The sequence below is a fragment of the Daphnia pulicaria genome, chromosome 4, assembly GCF_021234035.1.
Source record: "Daphnia pulicaria isolate SC F1-1A chromosome 4, SC_F0-13Bv2, whole genome shotgun sequence".
Classification (NCBI taxonomy): Eukaryota; Metazoa; Arthropoda; class Branchiopoda; order Diplostraca; family Daphniidae; genus Daphnia; species Daphnia pulicaria.
In genome coordinates, this window is record NC_060916.1 from 7,411,369 (window position 1) to 7,421,368 (window position 10,000).

Here is a 10,000-nt window from a genome sequence, read left to right on the forward strand (position 1 = left end):
TAATATTAGACAAAATCGTTCACTCTAGGTTTCTGAAGTCATTATGCAACAAAGCTGTTGTTTAACGTATCAATCAGGTTGATTAAATTAAAATATTGCCTCCCCGGCGGGGAATTGAACCCCGTTATCCCGCGTGACAGGCGGGGATACTCACCACTATACTACCGAGGATCCAATAATTGGTTCAAGTCATGAAATCTGTTCCCTATATTTCAGAGGTTTTTTAGCAATTTCAACAACACACCAAATATCAAGCAACTGTCGGGTACACTGGCACCAACTTGGACACTCACTGGGCAACAACCATAGACAGTTTAGTCCATTGTAGCTCAGCGATTGTAAAATTATAAGTGACTTCCGAAGTTTCGTTAAACACGAGTCATATTGTTATTTAGTTTTTTTTTTCAACAACGAACAAAGCAACAAGATTTAACTGACTTATTATTGCAGCAATTCACTCTAATCACAATTAAATGGATGAGAGAAACGACTTCAGCTTACTGTGACAATAATATTAGACAAAATCGTTAACTCTAGGTTTTTGAAGTCATTATGCAACAAAGCTGTTATTTAACGTATCAATCAGGTTGATTAAATTAAAACATTGCCTCCCCGGCGGGGAATTGAACCGCGGTCTCCCGCGTGACAGGCGGGGATACTCACCACTATACTACCGAGGATCCAATGATTGGTTCAAGTCATGAAAACTGTTCCCTATATTTCAGAGGTTTTTTAGCAATTTCAACAACACACCAAATATCAAGCAACTTTCGGGTACACTGGCACCAACTTGGACACTCACTGGGCAACAACCATAGACAGTTTAGTCCATTGTAGCTAAGCGATTGTAAAATTATATGTGACTTCCGAAGTTTCGTTAAACACGAGTCTTATTGTTTTTTATTTTTTTTTCAACAACGAACAAAGCAACAAGATTTAACTGACTTATTATTGCAGCAATTCACTCTAATTACCATTAAATGGATGAGAGAAACGACTTCAGCTTAATGTGACAATAATTTTAGACAAAATCGTTCACTCTAGGTTTCTGAAGTCATTATGCAACAAAGCTGTTGTTTAACGTATCAATCAGGTTGATTAAATTAAAATATTGCCTCCCCGGCGGGGAATTGAACACCGGTCTTCCGCGTGACAGGCGGGGATACTCACCACTATACTACCGAGGATCCAATGATTGGTTCAAGTCATGAAATCTGTTCCCTATATTTCAGAGGTTTTTTATCAATTTCAACAACACACCAAATATCAAGCAACTTTCGGGTACACTGGCACCAACTTGGACACTCACTGGGCAACAACCATAGACAGTTTAGTCCATTGTAGCTAAGCGATTGTAAAATTATATGTGACTTCCGAAGTTTCGTTAAACACGAGTCTTATTGTTTTTTATTTTTTTTTCAACAACGAACAAAGCAACAAGATTTAACTGACTTATTATTGCAGCAATTCACTCTAATCACCATTAAATGGATGAGAGAAACGACTTCAGCTTACTGTGACAATAATATTAGACAAAATCGTTCACTCTAGGTTTTTGAAGTCATTATGTAGCAAAGTTGTTGTTTAACGTATCAATCAGGTTGATTAAATTAAAACATTGCCCCCCCGGCGGGGAATTGAACACCGGTCTCCCGCGTGACAGGCGGGGATACTCACCACTATACTAGGTTGAGTCACCACTACTGGTTCAAGTCATGAAAACTGTTCCCTATATTTCAGAGGTTTTTTAGCAATTTCAACAACACACCAAATATCAAGCAACTGTCGGGTACACTGGCACCAACTTGGACACTCACTGGGCAACAACCATAGACAGTTTAGTCCATTGTAGCTAAGCGATTGTAAAATTATATGTGACTTCCGAAGTTTCGTTAAACACGAGTCTTATTGTTTTTTAGTTTTTTTTCAACAACGAACAAAGCAACAAGATTTACCTGACTTATTATTGCAGAAATTCACTCTAATCACCATTAAATGGATGAGAGAAACGACTTCAGCTTACTGTGACAATAATATTAGACAAAATCGTTCACTCTAGGTTTCTGAAGTCATTATGCAACAAAGCTGTTGTTTAACGTATCAATCAGGTTGATTAAATTAAAATATTGCCTCCCCGGCGGGGAATTGATCCCCGGTCTCCCGCGTGACAGGCGGGGATACTCACCACTACACTACCGAGGATCCAATGCTTGGTTCAAGTCATGAAATCTGTTCCCTATATTTCAGAGGTTTTTTAGCAATTTAAACAACACACCAAATATCAAGCAACTTTTGGGTACACTGGCACCAACTTGGACACTCACTGGGCAACAACCATAGACAGTTTAGTCCATTGTAGCTAAGCGATTGTAAAATTATATGTGACTTCCGAAGTTTCGTTAAACACGAGACTTATTGTTTTTTAGTTTTTTTTTCAAAAACGAACAAAGCAACAAGATTTAACTGACTTATTATTATTGCACACTCTAATCACCATTAAATGGATGAGAGAAATGACTTCAGCTTACTGTGACAATAATATTAGACAAAATCGTACACTCTAGGTTTCTGAAGTCATTATGCAACAAAGCTGTTGTTTAACGTATCAATCAGGTTGGTTATATTAAAATATTGCCTCCCCGGCGGGGAACTGAACACCGGTCTCCCGCGTGACAGGCGGGGATACTCACCACTATACTACCGATGATCCAATGATAAGTTCAAGTCATGAAAACGTTTCCCTATATTTCAGAGGTTTTTTAGCAATTTCAAAAACACATCAAATATCAAGCAACTTTCGGGTACACTGGCACCAACTTGGACACTCACTGGGCAACAACCATAGACAGTTTAGTCCATTGTAGCTAAGCGATTGTAAAATTATAAGTGACTTCCGAAGTTTCGTTAAACACGAGTCATATTGTTATTTAGTTTTTTTTTCAACAACGAACAAAGCAACAAGATTTAACTGACTTATTATTGCAGCAATTCACTCTAATCACAATTAAATGGATGAGAGAAACGACTTCAGCTTACTGTGACAATAATATTAGACAAAATCGTTAACTCTAGGTTTTTGAAGTCATTATGCAACAAAGCTGTTGTTTAACGTATCAATCAGGTTGATTAAATTAAAATATTGCCTCCCCGGCGGGGAATTGAACACCGGTCTTCCGCGTGACAGGCGGGGATACTCACCACTATACTACCGAGGATCCAATGATTGGTTCAAGTCATGAAATCTGTTCCCTATATTTCAGAGGTTTTTTATCAATTTCAACAACACACCAAATATCAAGCAACTTTCGGGTACACTGGCACCAACTTGGACACTCACTGGGCAACAACCATAGACAGTTTAGTCCATTGTAGCTAAGCGATTGTAAAATTATATGTGACTTCCGAAGTTTCGTTAAACACGAGTCTTATTGTTTTTTATTTTTTTTTCAACAACGAACAAAGCAACAAGATTTAACTGACTTATTATTGCAGCAATTCACTCTAATCACCATTAAATGGATGAGAGAAACGACTTCAGCTTACTGTGACAATAATATTAGACAAAATCGTTCACTCTAGGTTTTTGAAGTCATTATGTAGCAAAGTTGTTGTTTAACGTATCAATCAGGTTGATTAAATTAAAACATTGCCTCCCCGGCGGGGAATTGAACACCGGTCTCCCGCGTGACAGGCGGGGATACTCACCACTATACTAGGTTGAGTCACCACTACTGGTTCAAGTCATGAAAACTGTTCCCTATATTTCAGAGGTTTTTTAGCAATTTCAACAACACACCAAATATCAAGCAACTGTCGGGTACACTGGCACCAACTTGGACACTCACTGGGCAACAACCATAGACAGTTTAGTCCATTGTAGCTAAGCGATTGTAAAATTATATGTGACTTCCGAAGTTTCGTTAAACACGAGTCTTATTGTTTTTTAGTTTTTTTTCAACAACGAACAAAGCAACAAGATTTACCTGACTTATTATTGCAGAAATTCACTCTAATCACCATTAAATGGATGAGAGAAACGACTTCAGCTTACTGTGACAATAATATTAGACAAAATCGTTCACTCTAGGTTTCTGAAGTCATTATGCAACAAAGCTGTTGTTTAACGTATCAATCAGGTTGATTAAATTAAAATATTGCCTCCCCGGCGGGGAATTGAACCCCGGTCTCCCGCGTGACAGGCGGGGATACTCACCACTACACTACCGAGGATCCAATGCTTGGTTCAAGTCATGAAATCTGTTCCCTATATTTCAGAGGTTTTTTAGCAATTTAAACAACACACCAAATATCAAGCAACTTTTGGGTACACTGGCACCAACTTGGACACTCACTGGGCAACAACCATAGACAGTTAAGTCCATTGTAGCTAAGCGATTGTAAAATTATATGTGACTTCCGAAGTTTCGTTAAACACGAGTCTTATTGTTTTTTAGTTTTTTTTCAACAACGAACAAAGCAAAAAGATTTACCTGACTTATTATTGCAGAAATTCACTCTAATCACCATTAAATGGATGAGAGAAACGACTTCAGCTTACTGTGACAATAATATTAGACAAAATCGTTCACTCTAGGTTTCTGAAGTCATTATGCAACAAAGCTGTTGTTTAACGTATCAATCAGGTTGATTAAATTGAAATTTTTCCTCCCCGGCGTGGAATTGAACCCCGGTCTCCCGCGTGACAGGCGGGGATACTCACCACTATACTACCGAGGATCCAATGATTGGTTCAAGTCATGAAATCTGTTCCCTATATTTCAGAGGTTTTTTAGCAATTTAAACAACACACCAAATATCAAGCAATTTTCGGGTACACTGGCACCAACTTGGACACTCACTGGGCAACAACCATAGACAGTTTAGTCCATTGTAGCTAAGCGATTGTAAAATTATATGTGACTTCCGAAGTTTCGTTAAACACGAGACTTATTGTTTTTTAGTTTTTTTTTCAACAACGAACAAAGCAACAAGATTTAACTGACTTATTATTGCAGCAATTCACTCTAATCACCATTAAATGGATGAGAGAAACGACTTCAGCTTACTGTGACAATAATATTAGACAAAATCGTTCACTCTAGGTTTCTGAAGTCATTATGCAACAAAGCTGTTGTTTAACGTATCAATCAGGTTGATTAAATTAAAATATTGCCTCCCCGGTGTTGAAGTTAATATTGCAACCCCGAGATCCCAGTTGCTGAACCCCATGTGTTGCATAACCTAATCCTCTCTTCCCCTTGACAACAAGCATATAGTCGTCTGCAAAGCCCAGATCTAACTCACTCTCACGCTGACACTACGACGGTATAGTCACTGTACCTCCCTAAGTATACAATTACTGTGTGTCTCTTGATAACGTGTAACGTGTAAGTTGTACTGCTACCTCTTTCTATTGTACAGATTAATAAACAATCTCAACAGGTTATGGGCCCAGATTCACGCATCGACTGATTAGAAAGATGGCAAACAACGTGAGTGAAAATCATCTCAAAGATGTCAGCCATATCCCTAAGTTTGATGGAAGCAACTTTCGTGAGTGGAGCTACGAACTTCGCATGATTCTTCAACAACTAGGTTTACTTTCAATCATGGAAGCAAGAGTTGGACACACAATCCCTACAGAGGTAATCATGCAAGCCAAACATAAATTCGATCACACATTTATTTCAAGGCTATGCAATTTGATATTCTTAAACATGTACGAATCCCAGACTTATTTTGATTCACACACATGCAAGAACTTTAGACTTATTCTAGTCACACACATATACGAATCCCAGACTTATTTGATTCACACATATGTTAACCTGACATTTTCTGTCTCAACACCCTGAAGTTTAATGATGTCACATGTACGAATCCCAGACTTATTTGATTCACACACACGTGCTCACACAAACTGTCATATCATGCTAAAAACATTTGTCAACTTTCAGATAACTAATGACAGAGGGCAAGTGACCAACACCGCCCAAATTGAAGCCTGGAATCTGAAAGATGTCATGTCCAGAAACTACATCTTTGCCACACTCACTAAACCAATGAAGGAGAGTCTTTACTCGTGTGACACTGCAGCTGACATGTGGACAAAACTCAACAATCAATATCAGCTCAGGGCGGCCGATAATCTCCATCTTCTTTGGCAGAGCTTTTACGACTTTTCGCATCTCTCTGGTGATGACATGACAACCCATCTACAAAAACTATCAAGCATTGCCGACAAATTAAGAGAACTTGGCCAGCCCATGGACCAGATGCAGTTGGTAACGAAGGCCCTGGCTACCCTACCAGAAAAATTCAGAATTGTTAGATCGGTTTGGGCGAGCGTCCCTCTAGAAGAAAGGACCATGGATAATCTACTCCAACGTTTACGTTCAGAAGAAAACGTGCTCAAGTCATACGAGAGGAACGAAGACGCCAGCCAAGCTGCATATGCAGCTCAGAATCGCAGTTCAACCAGAGGAAACCACCATTGCAAATGCGGAGGTTCATCAGGTGCAAGACCTCCTCACCGAACTCAAGATGGCTTCGTTAATCAACGCTTACCACGTGAAGGTCCGCGCTGCGGTTACTGCTATATCTTTGGTCATGAAACACAAGAATGCAGAAAGAAGAAGAAAGCAGAGCAAGAACAATTAGAAAAGGAACCCGCTGCATTTTAAGTGTAGAAAAGAAGAAAAGCAACTAACACCTTCCTGTGCCGAAGCTTAAAAATTTCAGTAAAGTGTGTTTGATATTGTGCATGTTCCCAATATGAGATCTTGGTTTGAGGGGAAGTGTTGGTGTTTAATATATGCAATCCCAAGATTCCAATCCCCAACTTGACATCTCGGTTTGAGGGGAAGTGTTGAAGTTAATATTGCAACCCCGAGATCCCAGTTGCTGAACCCCATGTGTTGCATAACCTAATCCTCTCTTCCCCTTGACAACAAGCATATAGTCGTCTGCAAAGCCCAGATCTAACTCACTCTCACGCTGACACTACGACGGTATAGTCACTGTACCTCCCTAAGTATACAATTACTGTGTGTCTCTTGATAACGTGTAACGTGTAAGTTGTACTGCTACCTCTTTCTATTGTACAGATTAATAAACAATCTCAACACCCGGCGGGGAATTGAACCCCGGTCTCCCGCGTGACAGGGGGGGGGGATACTCACCACTATACTACCGAGGATCCAATGATTGGTTCAAGTCATGAAAACTGTTCCCTATACTTCAGATGTTTTTTAGCAATTTCAACAACACACCAAATATCAAGCAACTGTCGGGTACACTGGCACCAACTTGGACACTCACTGGGCAACAACCATAGACAGTTTAGTCCATTGTAGCTAAGCGATTGTAAAATTATATGTGACTTCCGAAGTTTCGTTAAACACGAGTCTTATTGTTTTTTAGTTTTTTTTCAACAACGAACAAAGCAACAAGATTTAACTGACTTATTATTGCAGCAATTCACTCTAATCACCATTAAATGGATGAGAGAAAAGACTTCAGCTTACTGTGACAATAATATTAGACAAAATCGTTCACTCTAGGTTTCTGAAGTCATTATGCAACAAAGCTGTTGTTTAACGTATCAATCAGGTTGATTAAATTAAAATATTGCCTCCTCGGCGGGGAATTGAACCCCGGTCTCCCGCGTGACAGGCGGGGATACTCACCACTATACTACCGAGGATCCAATGATTGGTTCAAGTTATGAAATCTGTTCCCCATATTTCAGAGGTTTTTTAGCAATTTCAACAACACACCAAATATCAAGCAACTGTCTGGTACACTAGCACCAACTTGGACACTCAATGGGCAACAACCATAGACAGTTTAGTCCATTGTAGCTAAGCGATTGTAAAATTATATGTGACTTCCGAAGTTTCGTTAAACACGAGTCTTATTGTTTTTAAGTTTTTTTTCAACAACGAACAAAGCACAAGATTTAACTGACTTATTATTGCAGCAATTCACTCTAATCACCATTAAATGGATGAGAGAAACGACTTCAGCTTACTGTGACAATAATATTAGACAAAATCGTTCACTCTAGGTTTCTGAAGTCATTATGCAACAAAGCTGTTGTTTAACGTATCAATCAGGTTGATTAAATTAAAATATTGCCTCCCCGGCGGGGAATTGAACCCCGGTCTCCCGCGTGACAGGCGGGGATACTCACCACTATACTACCGAGGATCCAATGATTGGTTCAAGTCATGAAAACGTTTCCCTATATTTCAGAGGATTTTTAGCAATTTCAACAACACACCAAATATCAAGCAACTGTCTGGTACACTAGCACCAACTTGGACACTCACTGGGCAACAACCATAGACAGTTTAGTCCATTGTAGCTAAGCGATTGTAAAATTATATGTGACTTCCGAAGTTTCGTTAAACACGAGACTAATTGTTTTTTAGTTTTTTTTTCAACAACGAAAAAAGCAACAAGATTTAACTGACTTATTATTGCAGCAATTCATTCTAATCACCATTAAATGGATGAGAGAAACGACTTCAGCTTACTGTGACAATAATATTAGACAAAATCGTTCACTCTAGGTTTCTGGAGTCATAATGCAACAAAGCTGTTGTTTAACGTATCAATCAGGTTGATTAAATTAAAATATTGCCTCCCCGGCGGGGAATTAAACCTCGGTCTCCCGCGTGACAGGCGGGGATACTCACCACTATACTACCGAGGATCCAATGATTGGTTCAAGTCATGAAATCTGTTCCCCATATTTCAGAGGTTTTTTAGCAATTTCAACAACACACCAAATATCAAGCAACTGTCTGGTACACTAGCACCAACTTGGACACTCACTGGGCAACAACCATAGACAGTTTAGTCCATTGTAGCTAAGCGATTGTAAAATTATATGTGACTTCCGAAGGTTCGTTAAACACGAGTCTTATTGTTTTTTAGTTTTTTTTTTCAACAACGAACAAAGCAACAAGATTTAACTGACTTATTATTGCAGCAATTCACTCTAATCACCATTAAATGGATGAGAGAAACGACTTCAGCTTACTGTGACAATAATATTAGACAAAATCGTTCACTCTAGGTTTCTGAAGTCATTATGCAACAAAGCTGTTGTTTAACGTATCAATCAGGTTGATTAAATTAAAATATTGCCTCCCCGGCGGGGAATTGAACACCGGTCTCCCGCGAGACAGGCGGGGATACTCACCACTATACTACCGAGGATCCAATGATAGGTTCAAGTCATGAAAACGTTTCCCTATATTTCAGAGGTTTTTTAGCAATTTCAAAAACACACCAAATATCAAGCAACTTTCGGGTACACTGGCACCAACTTGGACACTCACTGGGCAACAACCATAGACAGTTTAGTCCATTGTAGCTAAGCGATTGTAAAATTATATGTGACTTCCGAAGTTTCGTTAAACACGAGTCTAATTGTTTTTTAGTTTTTTTCAACAACGAACAAAGCAACAAGATTTAACTGACTTATTATTGCAGCAATTCACTCTAATCACCATTAAATGGATGAGAGAAACGACTTCAGCTTACTGTGACAATAATATTAGACAAAATCGTTCACTCTAGGTTTTTGAAGTCATTATGCAACAAAGCTGTTGTTTAACGTATCAATCAGGTTGATTAAATTAAAACATTGCATCCCCGGCGGGGAATTGAACCCCGGTCTCGCGCGTGACAGGCGGGGATACTCATCACTATACTACCAAGAATCCAATGCTTGGTTCAAGTCATGAAATCTGTTCCCTATATTTCAGAGGTTTTTTATCAATTTCAACAACACACCAAATATCAAGCAAATTTCGGGTACACTGGCACCAACTTGGACCCTCACTGGGCAACAACCATAGACAGTTTAGTCCATTGTAGCTAAGAGATAGTAAAATTATATGTGACTTCCGAAGTTTCGTTAAACACGAGTCTTATTGTTTTTTATTTTTTTTTCAACAACGAACAAAGCAACAAGATTTACCTGACT

General features: G+C 39.0%; 2 non-coding genes across 2 annotated transcripts; both read right to left on the reverse strand.

Annotated features, from left to right (window-relative positions):
- Positions 1 to 7,633: 7,633 nt before the first annotated feature.
- Trnad-guc lies at positions 7,634 to 7,705 on the reverse strand. Its single transcript has one exon. It is a non-coding gene; the product is annotated as a tRNA-Asp (tRNA).
- A 434-nt stretch (positions 7,706 to 8,139) lies between these two features.
- Trnad-guc lies at positions 8,140 to 8,211 on the reverse strand. Its single transcript has one exon. It is a non-coding gene; the product is annotated as a tRNA-Asp (tRNA).
- Positions 8,212 to 10,000: the final 1,789 nt, after the last annotated feature.